At 36.7% G+C, this 19,442-nt stretch overlaps 1 long non-coding RNA gene across 1 annotated transcript in view; it reads left to right on the top strand.

Moving 5' to 3' along the window:
* LOC116536858 overlaps window positions 1-18,850 on the top strand; it is a 61,643-nt gene extending 42,793 nt beyond the window's left edge. Inside the window, exons 2-3 of the long non-coding RNA XR_004262830.1 lie at window positions 14,805-14,863; window positions 18,121-18,850. This is a non-coding gene — a long non-coding RNA (uncharacterized LOC116536858). The remainder of the gene's footprint in view (window positions 1-14,804; window positions 14,864-18,120) is intronic.
* The last annotated feature ends 592 nt before the right edge of the window (window positions 18,851-19,442 follow it).

Below are 19,442 nucleotides of genomic sequence, written 5' to 3'. Positions count from 1 at the left end.
AAAAAGTTCCTAGGTCTGATAAATGAATTCAGTAAAGTTTTAGTAAAATTAATGTGTGCAAATCAGAAGCACTGCCATACACCACTAAGAACCAAGGTGAGAAACAAATCAAGAATTCAATCCCTTTTACAACAGCTTCAAAGATAAAACTAATGAGAAGAAAATACTTTGAAATATACTTATCAGAGGAGGTGAAAAATCCTTACAAGGAAAACTACAAAACCCTGTTGAAAGAAATCATAGATGACACAAAAAAAAACAAATTGAACTATATCCCTGCTCATGAATGGGTAGAATGAGTATTGTGAAAATAATGAAAATGCCAAAAGAAATCTACAGATTCAATGCAATTCCCATCAAAATACCATTGTCATTCTTCACAGAACTACAAAAAAATTCTAAAATTCACATGGAACAAAAAAAGAGCCACAAAGCCAAAGTAATATTAAGCAAGAAGAACAAACCTGTAGGCATCACATTACCTGACTTCAAACTATAATCAAGGCTATAGTTACTAAAATAGCATAGTACTTGCATAAAAATAGTCATATAGACCAACGGAGCAGAATAGAGAACCCAGAAATAATGCCAAATACTTAGAGACAACTGATCTTTGAAAAACCATACAAATGAATAAATTGGGAAAGGACCCCCTATTCAATAAATGATGCTGGGATAACTGACAAGTCACACATAGAAGAATGAAACTGGATTCTCTTCTCTCACCTTCCACAAAAATCAACTCAAGAAGGATAACTACTTTAAGACCTGAAATCATAACAATTCTAGAAGATAACATAGGAAAAATATTCTTCTAGATATTGGGTTAGGCAAAGAATTCATCACCAAATGAGAAACCAAAACCTAATGCAATGAAAGCAGGAATAAATAAATGAGACATAATTCAACTAAAAAGCTTCTTCACAGGAAAGGAATAATCAGCAGAGTAAACAAGCAATCCACATAGTGGGAGAAAATACTTGCAAAGTATACATTTGACAAAGGACTAATATCCAGATTCTACAAGGAACTCAAACAACTTACCAAGAAAAATACAAGTAATCTCATCAAAAAGTGGGCAAAGTAGTACTTGAATAGCCAGTTCTCAAAAGAAGTTATACAAATAGCTAACACATATGAAAAATTGCTCAATATCATTAATTATCAGGAAAATACAAATTAAAACCATAATGAGATACCACCTTGCTTCTGCAGGAATGGCCATAGTCTTAAAAATCATAAAATAATAGATGTTGGTATAGATGTGGTGAAAAGGGAACACTTTTACACTGCTGATGGGAATGTAAACTCGTACAACCACTATAGAAAACAGTATGGAGATTCCTTAAAGAACTAAAACGAGAACTGCCATTTGACCCAGCAATCCCATTACTAGGTATCTACCCAAAGGAAAATAAAGCATTATATGCAAAAGACATTTGCACATGCATGTTTACAGCAGCACAATTTGCAGTTGCAAAAATCTGGAATTAACCTAAATGCCCATTAACCAACAAGTGGTTAAAGAAAATGTGGAATATATACATCATGGAATACTACTCAGCCATGAAAAATGAAATAATGGCACTTGCAACAACTTGGATGGTGTCAGACCATTATTTTAAGTGAATTACCTCAGGAATGGTAAACCAAATATTATATATTCTCACTTATAAGTAAGAGCTAAGCTATGAGGATGGAAAGATATAAGAATGATATAATGGACTTTGGGGACTTGCAGGGGAAGAGTGGGAGTGGGATGAGGGATAAAAGACTACGTATTGGCTACAGTGTACACTGCTTGTGTGATGGGTGCGTGAAAATCTCAGAAATCACCACTAAAGAATTTATCCATATAATAAAAAACCACCTGTTCCAAAAAAAATTAAAGTGAAACAAAATAAAATAAAGGTGAGTGGAGAGGATGGCAGAGGCACAATAGATAGCCAGTAAAAAGAATTAGGGAAGAGAAGGTGAAGAAGTCTTTGGGTAATTTAAGAAATAAAGGGGCCAGGCACAGTGGCTCATGCCTGTAATCCCAGCATTTGGGTAGAGTGAGTTGGGCAGATCATGAGGTCAAGAGTTTGAGACCAGCCTGGCCAACATGGTGTAACCCCGTCTCTACTAAAAATACAAAAATTAACTGGGCGTGCAGTGGCAGGTGCCTGTGATTCCAGCTACTTGGGAGGCTGAGGCAGGAGAATTGCTTAAATCTGGGAGGCAGAGATTTCAGAGAGCCGAGATCATGTCACTGCACTCCAGCCTGTGTGACACCGCAAGACTTTGTCTTGGAAAAAAAAAGAAATAAACTAGGATACTGCAAGTACCTAAACCAAGAGTAAGTTCCATTAGAAGGGATTATAATTAACATATCAAATGCCATAGAGTGATTAAATAAGACATAAGCAAATACTATGGATATATAATTAGAAAATCAATTATTACCTTGACAGACAGGTTTTAGAAATAGGGAGTAAAGTCAGAGTGCAATAACTTGAGAAGTATAGTGAATTCCTATAAGTTTATATTTCCTCAATATCCATTTTAAATATAGGTCTAACTTTCTTATACCAGAAATATGGCTTAGTCATCCTTGACACAGTTTCCAGTTCTCTGCCTTCTCCTGGTTCTTCAGTGTACATAGTCTAGATGGCTGCCTCACACAACTACCTCCTGGTGACCAATTCCCAATAGGGCAGCAAGATACAACCTAATTTTATTTGCCCTATTGACCACTACAATCTGCATGAACTGCACAGATATGCCACAGTGACCACTTCTCAGCCATAACATGCCTCCATGGAATTCGTGCCTCCTTACTCTAAAGCCACCAATTGGACTGCCTCACCAAAACGAAACCAACAACAACAACAACAACAACAACAACAACAACAACAACAACAATCCCTGCTTGAGTAACACACCTTGTATCCCAGTAAAAACTTCTGCCCTCAGGTCCCTTCTTCTCTTGCATTTCCCACATGTCTCCCCCATTCCCATTGGCCCTGCAAGGCATACTGCCCTCTTCTTTCTGGGATTTTTGAGTATTATTTTGCTTTTGTTATTTTACGTGTTTTGTTGAATTGCCTCTTCTAAGTCTCACCTGCCCAACACTCTTGAACGTAACTTTATTCATAGTCAGGGCTCTTTTAGGGAGTGGCTATCTTGATAAGAATAAATTGAACACAGGTAACACAAAAGCCGTAAAGACATTCACCAGAATAAACAAGTGGTCTGTGAGAGGGACACCTAGTCATGAGTTGAACACATAGGCATTAGGCTGTTCACCACGATTAAGAAGTAACCTGTAGAGGACACACTCTGAACATTCACATCCAAATTCCTCAGAGCCCCATCAGGGCAGGGCTAGAGTTTATGGAGAATGTCATGAAAGAGACCTCAAGAACAAATTAAAAAACAATATGACAAAGAGTGAATGGAGGGAGAAAATTTAGAACAAAACAGGGAAGTTGAAATTTTTATCTGACCCTTATTTATACTAGGTTGAGTAAAGATTAACCCTTGTGCAGTTAATTTGCAGTATTTAACATAGAGAATTCCTAGTTGATATAATGGTTGATATAATGTGTGACGACATCAGAATAAAATGATATATAAATTGGATTACATTCAGTGCATATAACAGAAAATCTAGAATAAAAATTAATGTTTATTCTCCCACACACAAAAAATCTGGATATAGATAGTTGAAGGCTGTCTTTCAGTCTTAAAACGTTTTCAGGGAGGCAGACTCTTTTAATCTTTCTTCTCCACCATTCTCAGAGTATGACTTTTATCGATGTCCTTACCTCATCTTCTAAGATGGTTTCTCAAGCTTCAGCCTACCAGCAAATAAGAAGAAGAATGTGGCAAACACAAAAGGGTCTTCCTCCTGGCAGAAGCAGCTTCATTTAGCCTTCCCAGATGTCACACAAAGAGAGGTATATGGCCATGCTAGTGTAGACTAGACCAGAAATATGTTCTTCTGTTTGGGCACATTGCCTCTCTGTATGGTATTAAGGTTTTGTTTCTAAGAAAAAGCGGACAATTAAATACAAATGGCAAATAGCAATCACCATACACAAGCAACAACATACAATACATGTGACCATCCAAAACTAGGCAAATAGTAGCTATGCTTCTTGAAGGGGGAAGGACATGAGTGGTAAAAAGTGAAGAAGTACAAAATCTCAGCAAATATAGAGTAATCATATGGAGACTGAGCAGTTTCTCCAAGCTTCTCTATCTAAGAATATATTTGTTTACAAGGAGAGATTTTAGCAGCCTTCAATGCCAATCTCTTCATCTTCCTTATCAGTACTATAGACATATTTCTGAACTAAATTTCTCATAATTAAAGTTTAACCCCACATCCTTTGTGTGGGCACAGGGCGGGGGGGAGGGGTGGAGTTCATTTATTATATACCTGTTGGCCATTTGTATACTTCCTTTGGGAAATGTCTACTCTGGTCATTTGTCCATATTTTAATCGAGTGATTTATTTTTGCTATTGAGTTGTTTGAGTTCCTTATATATTTTGGGTATTATCCCATTATAAGATGTATAGTTTGCAAATATTTTCTCACATTTCGTGGGTTGTCTCTTTACTTTGTTGGTTATTTCCTTTGCTGTGAAGAAGCATATAAGTATGATGTAATCCTATTTGTCTGTTTTTTTTGTTTTGTTTTGTTTTTTTTTAACCTGTTGCCTGTGCTTTTGGGGTCATATTCTAAAACATTAATTTTCAGACCAGTGTCATGGATCTTCTCCTCTGGAGGACATATAAAAGACCAACAGATGTATGAGAAAATGATCAATATCACTAATCATCAGAGAAAAGCAAATTAAAACCACAATGAGATATCACCTCACACCAGTTGGATTGGCTATTATCAAAAAGACCTAAAGATAAGTGTTGGACAGAATATGGAGAAAAGGAAAGCTTTGCGCCATATTAGTATAAATGTAAATTAGTATAGCTATTATGGAAAACAACATAAAGGCTTTTTAAAAAAATAAAAAATAGGATCATTGTATGATCCAGCAGTCCTAAAGGAAATAAAATCAGTATGTTGAAGAGATAGAAAAATGGCTGCATTTCCATGTTTATTTGCAGTATTATTTATAATACCCAAGGTATGGGATCCACCTAAGTGTCCATCAATAAATGAATGGATAAAGAAAATGTGGTATATAAGCATAATGAAATATTATTTAGCCATAAAAATGAAGAAAATGCTGTCACTTTTGACAGCATGGATGGATCTAGAGGACGTTATATTAAATGAAATAAACCAGGCACAGAAAGACAAGCATTACATTTCCGTTAGATAGAGGGAGTAAGTTCAAGAGATTTATCTTACAACATGGCAACTATAGTTAATGGTATTTTGCATCCGTGAAAAATGTAGAGAGTAAAGTGTTCTCACCAAAGAAATGATACTATATGATAAAATGTGTATGTTAGTTACTAGATTTAGTCATTCCACAATGCATGTATACTTCGAAACAATGTGTTGTACATAGTAAACAAATAAAATTTTATCGATCAATTTCAATATAATTTTTAAAAAAATGTTTAAAAATATGATTTTATTACATATTGGTCCCTTGTTCTTCATGCAGGATTGGTTCTAGGATCCCCCACATGGCTACTAAAATCTACGAGTATAGTATAATATTTGCGTATAATCTACATATGTTGTCCCATATAATTTAAATCCTCTCTAGATTACATACAACACCTAATACAATGCCTATAGATTACTTCTTTTATGTAGACTCAGCGTAATACTTGGTGTACAGAAAACTCATATTTTGTTTTTTGGAACTTTGTGGAATTTTTTCTGTTTATTTTCAATCTGTAGTTGTTGATTCCAAGAATCATGGATACAGAGAACTGATTGAATATATATATTTTTAATGATCTGCTATCAGTTTTAAATTTCAACTTTGCTTTAAGCAAATAAAAGATTATACTTCACATTATGTAATTCAAATGGTAAATCAAGTGTGTGTGTGTGTGTGTGTGTGTGTGTGTATTAGCATTTCAACATGTAGAACATAACAGAACATATATTAGTCCTATGTTTTACTGAAGCAAACTGAAATCTAAAGTGAATCATGTTCATAACATTATAATTAATGCTAACCACCTAGTTTAATTATTTAATATAATCCTTCATATTTTATATGGAGAATGTACAAAAGTGAAATAAGTACTTTTTGACAGTTTGAATAAAAATTTGAATAAAGCGTGATGGCAATTTGAATAAAGCATGATGTTTACTTCACAAGGCAGTGTTTCCGAGTTTAGTATCCTCAGAGTCCCACAGTTCTGAGTTTGTCTGATGGCCTGCTGGTTTGAGTGGGAGGACAAGGCTCTGGGATTCCTAACCCAGCGTCAGATGGGTAAGCTGCCTATCTCAGATATTTTTAAATGTCTTCAATCAATTGTCACAAATATGAATATATCTGCCAAATTCAGTTACCTCTACTGAAGACAATCAATGAATCAGGTAATATATCTCACTATCAATACATACGTAATATGACCATATCCAGAATATAGTATATTTTTTCCCAACTATGTAGTACAGTAGTTCTAGTCTCAACAATGTATGTCAGAAGAATATCACACATGTGTGGGACAAATGGTTAGCGTTAGTGTTAATGTTTGATTGCAGAGTAAGAGAAAGTTGAGCAATACAAAGATAATAAAGGACCATTTTCAAATTGCTAGTTTTATATACTAAACTACAATGTTTCATATTTGCCTGCTCATAAGAACCACTTGGTAAGCTTATTAAACATATTGATGTCCAGGTGGCTCCCCTATAGATGCTGATGTAGTAGATCTGTGAAAGCTTCCAGTTCTCGTGAACATGCAAGTTTGGGAAATGCAAGTCTAACCAACATAGCTAATAGTAACTTTGACATCAGACTGTGTCCGTATACTTTGATCTATGGGAAATGTGAACAGGTTGGAAAATTATGTAGTAAGTCTCCATATTTCATTTGGCTGCTCATAGAACCTTTTGTTTCTTCTACTTGTGACCTAAGAATTATAGGATGGTGGCAGTGATACTGGTTATTTTGATAAGGGCCATTTACATGTCTGCAGGTTAAAGCATCAAACCACATTTATAGACAGAATTTAATTGTAAAATCATTAAAAGAATCAAAGAAAGCTAAAAAACAAATCTACATCAGGCAGAGAATATGCTGTGAAAACATAGAGAATGCTTTTTACATATCTTTGGACTACAGAGCCCCTAATAAGAATTAAATAAACCAAACTTCTATAAGAGCACTTATTTTGCTGATGGTTCTCATTAAAACAAAACAAGATAATAACAAAGCAAAAACAACATAAAACAAAAAGAAAAAAAGAATTTTGCTATTTTCACATGTTAAACATTACTGTAGATATATTAAAGGTGACTTTTAATTTTTATTGCAGATTCAAATCAGCAATGGAAAATGCATGATGAGAAAACAGCACATGTTTTTGTAAGACTTACTTTTTGCATCAGCCCAAACAATACCTGGAGATAAACAAGGGTCTATATATGCACTACAAGATGAGAAACTCTGCTTTCTAGTACTTAGATGATAGAGACATCCATTGCCTCAGGTTGCTGTTGGTTTGGTAGCTAATCCACCCACAAATACATTTTTGAGTTTCTAGTAAATGCATAGCATATATTAATTGGTAGACTATTAAAAGATACAAGAGTTAGGTGCTTTCAATAACATCTTTTTCATTATTAACCATACGCATTTCTTTTTTCTTTCAGGAAATTTGAAATGTGAGTGTGCTATTCCTTCCAATTATTATAAAATTTTGTGTTTCTTTTTATTTCTTTCCCCTTCTGTTGTTTTGTGTCCTTATTTTGTCATTTGTAATAGAATGCCTAGATTTTAATATTTGATTAAACAACCTGAGATCAGTGTCATGAATGCAGTAATTGAATCTGTACTTCATCATGAATACCTCGTTATATCAGGATTTTTACAGATAAGTAAGGAAAAGCAACATTGCTTTTGAGTTTGATGATATATAAGCCATGCACAGAAGACTTTTCCCCCCACAGAATAATTTATAAATTTATTGTTAGCTCTAAGCCTTTAGCATCAATACCCTAAAACCTATATATATAAAGAGAAACAATTATATGTGGTAAAAGAAGAAGGTATAGTTATTAGCCTGACTTTTATAGAAGCTGTAGCATCAAAGAGAATAGTGATGGAATCAATGAATAATAACCTCATTGTCTCTCCAGCCATGATAATGTTCATTAAGAAAGATATAAAACATTTATAATTCCTTGAATATATGCTTTGACATTTCGCATGCAAACAGAAATTCACCTCTTTTAAACTGATGTTGAAGTCTTCATATATGCTGGGATTATAACATATTAGATGACACTAGTGTAGAATTTGTTTCTCGACAATCTTGAGAAGAAGAAAAACATAACGATTAATGGCTTAGATGCTGCATGTAGGCACATTTAGCTTATATTCCAGATTTGTCACAGTCTTAATCCATTTTGTGCTATTATAAAAGAACACTGCAGACTGAGTATAATGAACAGAAATTTATTTGGCTCACAATTCTGGCTGCTGAGAAGTCCAAGATCAAGGGACTGCATCTTGTGAGGGCCTTTGCTGCATTATAACATGGAAGAAGGCTTCATATGGCAAGAAGGCATGCACAACACAATGCAAAAGAGAGGGCAAGATGGGGCCAGACTCAAGTTTAGAACAAACTCACTCTTGTGATAATGACATTGATCCATTCATGAGGGCTCTGCCCTTGTGACCTAATCACCTTTTAAATGACCCCTCTCTCAACACTGTTGTGTTGGGGAACAAATTCTCAGCACATGAAATTGTGGAGACACATTCAGAACATAGCATTGCAACCCTAGCCCCTAAAATTCAAGTCCTCCTTCCACGCAAAATGCATCCATTTCTGTCCAATCGCCTCAGAAGTCGTAACTCATTTTAGCATCAACTCTAAAGTCCAGGGTCTTATCAAAATCAGATATCAGTGAGACTCAAGACATAATGCATCCTGAAGCAAATGCCCCTCTAATTGTGAGCCTATGAAATCAAAAGAAGTTACTTGCTTACAAAATACCATGTTGAGACAGGCATAGGATAGATATCCTCATTCCAAAAGGGATAAATTGGCAGGAAGAAAGGGATAACAGGCCCCAAGAAAGTCCAAAACTCAACAGGGTAGACAACATTAAATCTTAAGACTCCAGAATAATCTCTCATTCCATGTGCCACCTTGTACACACATTGGGAGAGGGGCTGGGTCATCAAGTCCTCAGGCTGCATTGACCATATAACCTTCCTGGGAGCAGTCCATGCAGCAACTCTCACAAGTTGGAGTCTTTTTCCTACAGCTCTGCCAGACTTGTGTTGCATACTGGTCACTTTGTAGTTCTAAGGTTGTGGGGGTGGCTCCAGTTTCACGGCTCCACTAGGCATTGCCCCAGTGGAGACTCTCTGCAGTGGCTTTGGTCCCATGGCTTTTCTCTAGAGGCATTCTGTACAGTAGCTCCAGCCATGCAGAGCAGTGGCATGAGATACACATGGACCCGCTTGAGCCATGGCTACAGCTGCTGAGGGGCACTGGGCTGGACCTTTGGGAGCACTCTCTAGCCACTTCTCTTTCCTCCTGAGTACAAAGCTAGACTCCACTCCACCCTCCATTGCAGTTAGATGTGGCCTAGTGATTGAGTTCTGGCCTGAAGAACATAAACGGAAGTTATATAAGCCACTTTCAACTTCCAAGCATAGTCCACAAATCTGTAATTTCTCCATTCCCTTATCTGACAGCTGGATTTTGATGCTCTTGTTGATCTTGAAAGTTAAGGATTGAAGATGGCAGGGCCTGGATCTCTGAATGTCTGCATGAAGCAGAGTGCTGACCTCTAATTCCCATATCCCTTTTGCTTTCTACTCTTAATCTGTTTGACTTTGGGCAAATAATCCTTTAAGATTTAGTTTTCTCATTTGCAAGATGGAGAATATGGACATATATAGGCAGTAGACTTTTTTGTGCAATGTAATTGAAATAGCAGATGCAAAACACAGCACTTCTCACATAGTAGGCATTTAAATGAATGAATGACAGAAGTATTAAGCAGAGGGCTATGCTGATAGTAGTAATCAATGTTAACATTCTATTTTTCTATAAAATACATGATGGAATTTCACCTCCAATTAAAGTTAAAGAAAGGATTTAAGACAGGAAAGTGCAAAATTACTGCTTTGTAGAGTATGCTGAGGAATCAATAAATGATGAACCATATATATAATCAATCAGCATAAAACAATTATTCTGGCCAGTTCTCTAATTATTCCTCCAAATTACACTGTGGAGTTGACTGGTGATACAGAGCTGAAGGTTGGAACACAGTTAAAGTTGAAAACTTCTAAGGGGTTGAAGAAATAGGAAATTAAAATCAAAGTTACCTTTTAAGCCAGCATCTTTCTTCTTTCCCAGCCTACGGAAAAGTATGTTTACTGCCTATTAGGTGAAAAGCTAATTTTAGTTGCTGAGAATACTTTCTAATTGCTCCTTCTAGTTCTTTAATCCAGCAACTTTGATTTCCAAAAGGTTTTACTTTTTGAAAATCAAAATGGAAACTTCATATAGTCCAAAATCAAAAGAGAAACATACTTGTGTTTATTGTAGGAATTATTATAAAAGGAGAATCTCTTTCCTTGTGTTATATTTTATTTGTAAATAGAACTAGATGTATGTGCTTTTTCATTGCATGGATATGATACAACATTTTGTTTTCAAACTTAAATTTCCCAATTATTTGTCTCAAACCACTATTATGATTAGAAGTCAGTTTTTATGTTAGCATATTTATGGCAAACACTTAGAAGAAAACATACAATAAATAGTATTCTAAATTATAGATAAGTAAACTTTTTAAGGTGAATTTTAATCATCCTCTTATGAAACAAGAATGTAGTTAAAATATTAAACATTTTTTTAGTCTGCTTTCCTAGTTGAAAAAATTAAGTGTATGTTGCAGAATGGTCCATCTGCTGACAGTTTGCAATGCCCTGAATTCATCTTGAATTAAACATTTTATATTTGCCCTTTTCAAATGGCTTAAATGGGAGATAAATTGAACTGGATTCTGAAATATTTGACGTGTGTAATTTTAAATAAGTTGTAGATAACTGCTTTTGTAACTGGAGTCCATGCCTTCTGGGTTATGTTTTTTATGTCCATTTTATAGGAGAAAATGCTATTAGAGTCAAACTTTAAAATGAAATATAGCTGATGTTTGATATCTGACACATAGATAAAATGCATTTCAAAGAAAGCATTTGATACGTTTGCACTATGGAACATTTGAAGACAGGGAAAACCTTATTTAGGAAGGCAATGAATTCCCTGAAATGTGGGTCTTGAGGGTGACAATTACAGTGTTGGTGGGTTCCTGGAACCACTGATTTTAGTTGTCAATTTTCAGCCTCAAAACACTAAATACTAAACCAGCAAGCTCCTAATCCAAATGAGTTGGGAGCAGGATGTTTGAAATAACCATAAATAACAAAGAAAAGGGTGAGACCTGGTGGAAGAAGCCAAAAGAGCTTAAGGACAATGAGCCTTAAAGAAATAAAAGGATTTCTTCAACCCCAAATTTCCACAAAACCTGGCTCAAATTTCAAATAAGGGTAGGAAAGTGGCTACTTCTTTACTTCCTTTTTCTTCTAAGTGATGCTGATCACCTTTAGAAGATATAGAGAGAATCTCAGCCACATCAGTACTGTGCAAATGATTTTACACAGTGGTTTTATACCTCTCCTGAGGGGCTTGTCAGTGTTTTGTGGAAAAATAGGCAACCGCTTATCTGTGATGTTTGATTGATAGCCATTAGTTTTTGTTTGCTTGTTTCTGATAAAACTTTAGGACTCAATTTTCTCCCATTGTACCTCAGGACTATTATTGTCAAGATGCAAAATAATGGCTCAGGATGGTAGGAAGATGATGTATGACTGTGACTGGCATTGGAGTAGGCTAAGAGGAAAGCTTTTCGTCCTTGTATTGTAGAATAACAAAGGAAGAGGGGGCCTATCAAAATGCTCTGCGAACTCTGGAAAGATTTTGCCACCTTAGAAAGTTGACATCTTGGTATCTCCTCATAGTCTTCTCAGTTTCCTCTGAATATCTGAGTACTCTTGGTATAAATTGTTTCTATTGTCTGTCCATCTCTGGCCAACCCCTGCCAAAACCCCCGCTGATCAGGCCCCCTGCCCCTGCCAGTGTGTGTATGTGTCCATGGCTTTCCAGGGGAATGTGTGCATGTTTCTGAAGCAGGATCCACTGCAAGAAACAGACCTCTCGGACACCGAACTAGGAAGGAAGAGGTGTTTAGTTACGGCCCGGGAGAGAGGAGACATGTTTTGTCTAACTGCCAAGCTCACCTAACAAAGATAAGCTCTGCCTTTATATAGGCTTATACTCTAGATATTACACCTGAAAGGATCTTAGGTTTACAGCCTTAGAAATTACAAGTGAAAGGGTCTTGGGCTTATAGATTTAGAATTTACATCTGAAAGGGTCTTGGCTGATGGAGGAGTGGAGTGGGGGTTTGATCTTGTTTAAATAAAAACAATGTCTTCCAGAGAGATTCCCCCATACCATACCTGCTATTTACAGGAAGGTGATTTAGGAGGTGCCAGTCGGCCAGCCTTTTCTTCTATTGAAATGCAGTGTGTGGAACCAACCCAAATGCCCATCGATGATAGACTGGACAGGGAAAATGTGCCACATATACACCATGGAATATTATGCAGCCATCAAAAATGATGAATCCTTTGTAGGGATATGGATGAACCTGGAAACCATCATTCTCAGCAAACTGACACAAGAACAAAAAATCAAACACCACATGTTCTCACTCATAGGTGGGTGTTGAACAATGAGAACACATGAACACAGGGAGGGGAGCATCACACACAGGGGTCTGTTGGGGGGAAATAGGGGAGGGACAGTGGGGGGTGGGGAGTTGTGGAGAGATAGCATGGGGAGAAATGTCAGATATAGGTGATGGGGAGGAAGGCAGCAAATCACAGTGCCATGTGTGTACCTACCCAACAATCTTGCATGTTCTTCATATGTACCCCCAAACCTAAAATGCAATTAAAAAAAGAAAAAAATTTCATTTTGGAATAATGAAAAGAAAGAAAAACAAATTGATTAATAAATAAAGGAGTCTTTCCATGAAAAAAAATAAGTAAATAAATGCAGTGTGGAAGTCAAGGTGGAGGTGATCCTAGGTACCTGGGTCTCCTTCCTCATTTCCATGCTAAGAACTGGGTTGTAAACCACAGTTTTTTAGATAGGAATGATTATGAAAGGACAATTCTTACCATCCCCCCAAAAAAATTTCAAAAAGAAAGACAAGGAGAGGAAGAAGAAAGTATAAGACTACTGAACAATGAAGAGAGGAGGGATGACAGTTTTCTGCATTTTGGTTCAGACCCACACTAGAGTAGGCTAAATGCAAAGGGAAGGACTAGGCTGGAGAATTCCATCCCCACCCCACACCCCACCATGCTTCCCTTCGTCACCTACAGACCACTAGCTCCCAGCAGCTTCCTTGCTCTGGTCAAGTCTCCTGTCTCCTTGTTTGTGGGAAAAACTCAGATGAAAGAATGAGAGAAGGAATCCATGCATTTTATTTATTTTTTTTTTAAGAAAGAAATTTAGGACACTTCTCCCTTTTAACTTATCCTTTGTTTTTATGTCTTAAAGCTATGGTACAAACCTGACTTTAGTGTGAAAGGTGATTTTCATTCCCTCTTTTTCTTAACAATTCAGTGAGCTATGAAGTTTTAACCCTGGAGAGACCTAAACCTTTATATTCTCAATCTTATATAAGATATGAATATTAGGGATTTGTATTATTAACAATGAGAATTTGTCCTGCTGTGGACCTTCTGGGTTTTTAAGTTGTTTTATTTTATTTTTCATTATGACAGGATAATTGTGTTTTGTGAGGCTATGGAAATACAGGACATATGCAAATTTTCCTTCTGTAAAATTTGTGTGTATATGTAATAGCCAACCCTATTCCCCCAAACAAATGCCAAATCTTAGGATATAGACTTGATGAATTAAAGCATTAGACTGATCTCTTTATGGAGAAGACACTATCATTTTCTGAGGTTTTATATTACTGCTATAACTATGATGATGAGAAATATGTCTTGAGACTTTTAGGATGTGGGGTTTATTTTTTGCTGTCATAGACATAGTAAATACTGCTTGACTATTTTCATGGAAAATCAGAGTTTCATTAAGTAAAATAATAAACATCAATTGCTTGAAAATTTGTAAAGAAAAAATAGCCACAAATCAGAATGAAATAAGAACATGGCTTACTAAAATGTTAGTAGGTATGTTGAAATAAATAGCATTTTAGTGGCCACAATAAAAATAAAAATCAATAAAAAATTTACAATTTTTAAAATAGACATATTATGGCTGGGTGTGGTGGCCTATGCCTATAATTCCAGCACTTTAGGAGGCTGAGGTAGGCAGATCAATTGAGCCCAAGAGTTCAAGAATAACCTGGGCAACATAAAGAAAGCCCATCTCTATAAAATCTAAAAATAAATAAATAAAATAAAAAGAAATATCTTGCATTTACATTGAATTAACATAGAAAAAGCAGGCAGTTATCTCATTACAAATACAACAAATTTAAAATGATTTAATAATACTTCTAACAATGGCCATTTCTTTATAGACATTTCAGTACTGAAAGCACGTTTCCAGTTCTACTAAAGTATGCATGCATATACACAGGTAAATAAAAATATTTTTAAAGAGAAATATGGCATGCCATTTACATTGATCTTTTTTCTCTGTTTTCCAAGGATTTATTGTTATTTAAAATATTCCATTGACCCACGTTAAATATTCCTTTTCTAAAAATACTTTTGAAAGTTGCATTATATTTTCACTAAAGTTTATTGCATTGTTTAAAAATGTATGTTTAATAACACAGAAAGAAAGTCTTCTCCACAACCCATTTCTTATCTTTATTTATACATCCAGATATTTCCTATGCATAATCAAGTATACACACAAAAACAAATACATACACACTATACCTACATATATATAAATCCATCTCCTTGGCCATCCTGTGGGAGAATAGCAGTATGACAAATCTCTAGTAGAATTATTAGAGCTCATGGTATGTCCACTAGTAATGATTATTGCCATGCAATGGCCCTCCCCAAAATAGATATACTCCCACTAACAGTGTTTAAGACTATTTTTTTTCTCACATCTTACCAAAACTGGGCATTATAACATCAAACACCTTAATCTTTATTAATCTCAGAGATGACCATAGCATCATGATTACTACATATCACTCTAACTCCCTTTTTTTTCCAAAAAACGCTGTGAGAACATGTCTTACGTAAATATTCTCTAATTTTAATAAAGTTTAGTTAATTTGATAGGCTTCAACACTAAGTAGCTGTAACAAAACTGAGGTCCAGCCGCTCACCACTTGGAGAGTCCAGTAATGAGAGTGAGGTATGGGAGAAAGTATGTGACTTTATCAGCCAAAACTAGCAATGGGGAAGTAGCCAGATTCCCATCCAAAGTAGCCACTTCAAATTTCTAGGGAGAAAGCAAGATTTTAAAAAGTGGGGACTTGATATAAGAGGCATGCAGGAGTTGTGTTGGGTACAAGGGTTTGTATTTCTTGTTTCAGTGGCTATCTTAGGTTTCAGTCCATCTTGAGTGCAGGCTCGCATCACCTCTACACTGGTCAAGATGTTGACTATCCGCCTTGAGGTTATATCTGGAATTTTGCATCTGGGTCTCCAGGCTTGGTCTGTCTGTCTCAAAATTAGCCCCCAAAAGTTCCAAGTAAACACATAATTAGATACTAGCATACAGTTAGATAAATGTGAAGGGAATATACATGAGAAAGTGAGATACATGGAGTCTGTTTCAATGTTAAAGAGAAAAGGCTTCTGCAGTTTGCTTCAAGGTTATGTCTTGAGACTAGGGAAAAAAGAGGAAAAAAATGTTTAAAAATGCATTTTGAAGTCAAGCTGCTCAGTTACATAGCCATTTGCCCAAAACTAATTATGATGGACTGATAGGCAATAGAATCTTACTGTTTCTTTTGTATCTCATGTGCAAAATAACAATAGTAGTAATAGTAATTATAATAAAATATTAAAACAATAATTAAAATCCCAGCATAATTATTCTAGGTGTTAATATTCATTTCAGAATTATATCACTCAGTAGATATCTGTTTTAAAATAATACAAAATCAAATAGAAGTTGAGCACCATAGAAACAGCAAAGCACTAGCTGTTTCTCAAAGAAATATGTGGTAATTGAATGTTTTAATAACACGTCTTAATGACATATTCTCAATGTGTGCTTATAAATATGTTTTTCTGTCAGACTTCCATTTACTGAAAGGAAACGGTTTATCATACATTTTAATAAGAAGTATGCTTACAAAAACACACTCTAGTTTTATTTTTAATATCAAAATATTTTTCAAATTTTAAGGTTAATTTTAGCAAGCTAGCATGCAGAAAATTTTATTCCTCACTGGAACATCAGTAAAATAGTCAAAAGTGTTCAAAAGATCAGTCATATTTTCTGATGATGTTATTTTTAGATAAATAACTTTCAATAAAGTTCATAAAACCCAGCTGTCCTCAGAAAGTTAGAACTTACTATTTCACCATGCATATCTAGTACCAAAATAGAAGACATTTTAGAAAAAGACAGTTGCAATTAGAATTTGATCAGGAAGATGCTTAGAGTGACGAGCTACATCGAATTGGAGAGAGTGCATGATTCCTTTTTCTCTCATTGGCATAAGTTGGAAATTAGGACAATTTTCTAGGAGTTTCTTAATGAAATTACCATCAGGAAGTTGAATTGTCATTGATCAATTGATAAATGGACACAATTCCAATCGATTCTTAGATGATCTCAGGAGTACCCATTAATTAACTTTTGATTTAATGTTTGTTCAATGATTTTTTTCAGTGTTAGATACTCTGCTAATCAACGAAAATAAAATGGTTATTATAATAGGCGTAGTCCATAGTCCTAATTTATAGGGAGATTACAGTCTCATCAAGTAAAATAAGCAAATTTATGTAAAGGAAATTACAAACTGCTCCTTAAAACTGAAATGGATTTTAAGATTTAGAAAAGTTACATAAAGCAATGTTGTATGGACTGATGGTGGCCCATCTGGAGCTGCCATTGCCATGATTCCGGCTGCAGTGGTGGAGGTGTGACCAGAGCTGCATGCTCCATGGAGCCAGTGAGAGCCGGGAACAAGCAGGAGCCCTGCCCCATTCTGAGTCAGAGGGGTGGGTGCCCCAACCTCCTGGGCACAGCTGCAGCTGCACAGCCACAGCTGCAAACCTAGGGATCCCTGCCCTCTCAGCAGGGGGCCTAGGAAGCACACCCCCTCCCACCCCTAGAGGCTCAGGAGTGCCTGCTCCCACTGCCTGGCCTCTCCCCACTCCTAGTGCCCACTCCAATTTCAGAGCAAAGTTGTGGTCAAGTCTTGGTGCTGTCACAACCTGGCTGAGTGTGAGCACTCTTATAGTGGCATTGACAAACCAGCTGCCTGCTGCCTCAGCCCCTCCAGACTTTGGGCCCTAAAGAGCACAGGAGGGAGACTGAGAGGGGCCTGAGGGCAGCTTGTCACAGGCCTGCAGATGCCTCTTGGAACAAACAACCTAGGCCCTGTGGGTGCCATGGACAGGAGGTTGAAGGAGGCAGGAGGCACATAGGCTCCTCTATGGAATAGAGTGGGTCTTTGGTGAAACCCCTGCTAAAAGCCAAGAATGGCCTGAAGCCTGGGGGCCAGGATGCCAGTTCCATGGACCAGAGCGAGAACTTATGGTGCTTTTTCTGGGCCCACCCATGGCCACCCATTGACGAATCAACATGCACTTCCTCCCCTCTGAAACCCATTAAAACCCCAGACTCAGGCAAATGACAGGATGACCTGCCAGCAGATAGGAGCTATCCATTCTGGGTTTCTTTTTCAGTGAGGCTGCAAAGACACAGGGATGACCTGCCTGCAGATAGGAGCTGCCAACTCTAGGTCTCCTTTCTGCTGAGAGCTGCACTTATTGGGACAACCTGCCTATGGAAAGGAGCTATCCGTTTAGGATCTGAGAGCTGTACTGTTGCTCAATAAAACAGCTCTTCACCTTGCTCTGCCTCCATTTGTCTGCATACCTCATTCTTCCTGGAAGTAGGACAACAACTTGGCACCTGCCTAATGGTGGGACTGAAAGAGCTGTAACAGAAACAGTATTGAAACACCCCCCATCGCTTGTCACGTTGTGGGTGATGAGAAAGACAAAAGGAGAGAAGAGCTGCAGCCCTTCGGGAAGCCCAGACTTAAGAGCTCCCTGAGTCAAGGCTGTGACACTCTCTTTGGGGCTCTGTGGTTCTTAGCATCTCCAATCTCCCAGGTGCCACCGTGTTCCCTAAGTCCAGCAGTGGAAGCTGCTTTACAGCAGCGCCCCACTCTACTGATACTAATTTACTGTGTTAGTTCATTTTCATGCTGTTGATGAAGACATATCTGAGACTGGGAAGAAAAATAGGTTTAATGGACTCACAGTTCCATGTGGTGGGGAAGGTGGAAGGTGAAATGCATTTCTTACGTGGTGCTGGCAAGAAAGAACGAGAGAGAAGCAAAAGCGGAAACCCCCTATAAAACTGTCAGATCTTGTGAGACTTATTCACTACCATGAAAACCGTATGGGGGAAACTGCCCCCATGATTCAATTATCTTCCACTGGGTCCCTCCCACAAAATGTGGGAATTATGGGAGCTGCAATTGAAGATGAGATTTGGGTGGGGACACAGAGCCAAACAATATCAGATATCAGGGTATTTAACTCCAACAGCTATTGTCCTTTACTATTATTTATTACTGAATTGTTTTATTATGTCCTATATTCACCCTTTCTGATTACTTTATCATTTTAAAGTTTCCTATTAAATTGCACAAACAATGAAATTTTCAAGTTCGATATGTGTACTTTGATTTATTTGTAAACAACTTCAGTTACCCATGAGAAATTTAAGGCAAAATATATACCAGGAAACTAACAGGTTTATGTATCTAAAATTATGTGCAGTGATTAAAAATAAAACATGTTAAGAATATTGATAGCCAAGCTAAACAAATATAAGGAGTTATGCATCATTATCTTTTATTTTGAAGATTATTCCTTTGGTTCTGGGCATATGGAACTAAATTAAATAATTTGCTCTGGGGACTCCTCACAACAGTTGTGTGTATAATGTATGTAGTCTCAGGTTTGTATCTGAGACAGAAATCTACATAATCTGA

Source organism: Sapajus apella, unplaced genomic scaffold (assembly GCF_009761245.1).
Source record: "Sapajus apella isolate SASKATOON/1434 unplaced genomic scaffold, GSC_monkey_1.0 scaffold104, whole genome shotgun sequence".
Lineage (NCBI taxonomy): Eukaryota > Metazoa > Chordata > Mammalia > Primates > Cebidae > Sapajus > Sapajus apella.
The sequence above is the reverse complement of the archived record's forward strand: the minus strand, read 5'-3'. Positions and strand labels throughout refer to the sequence as shown.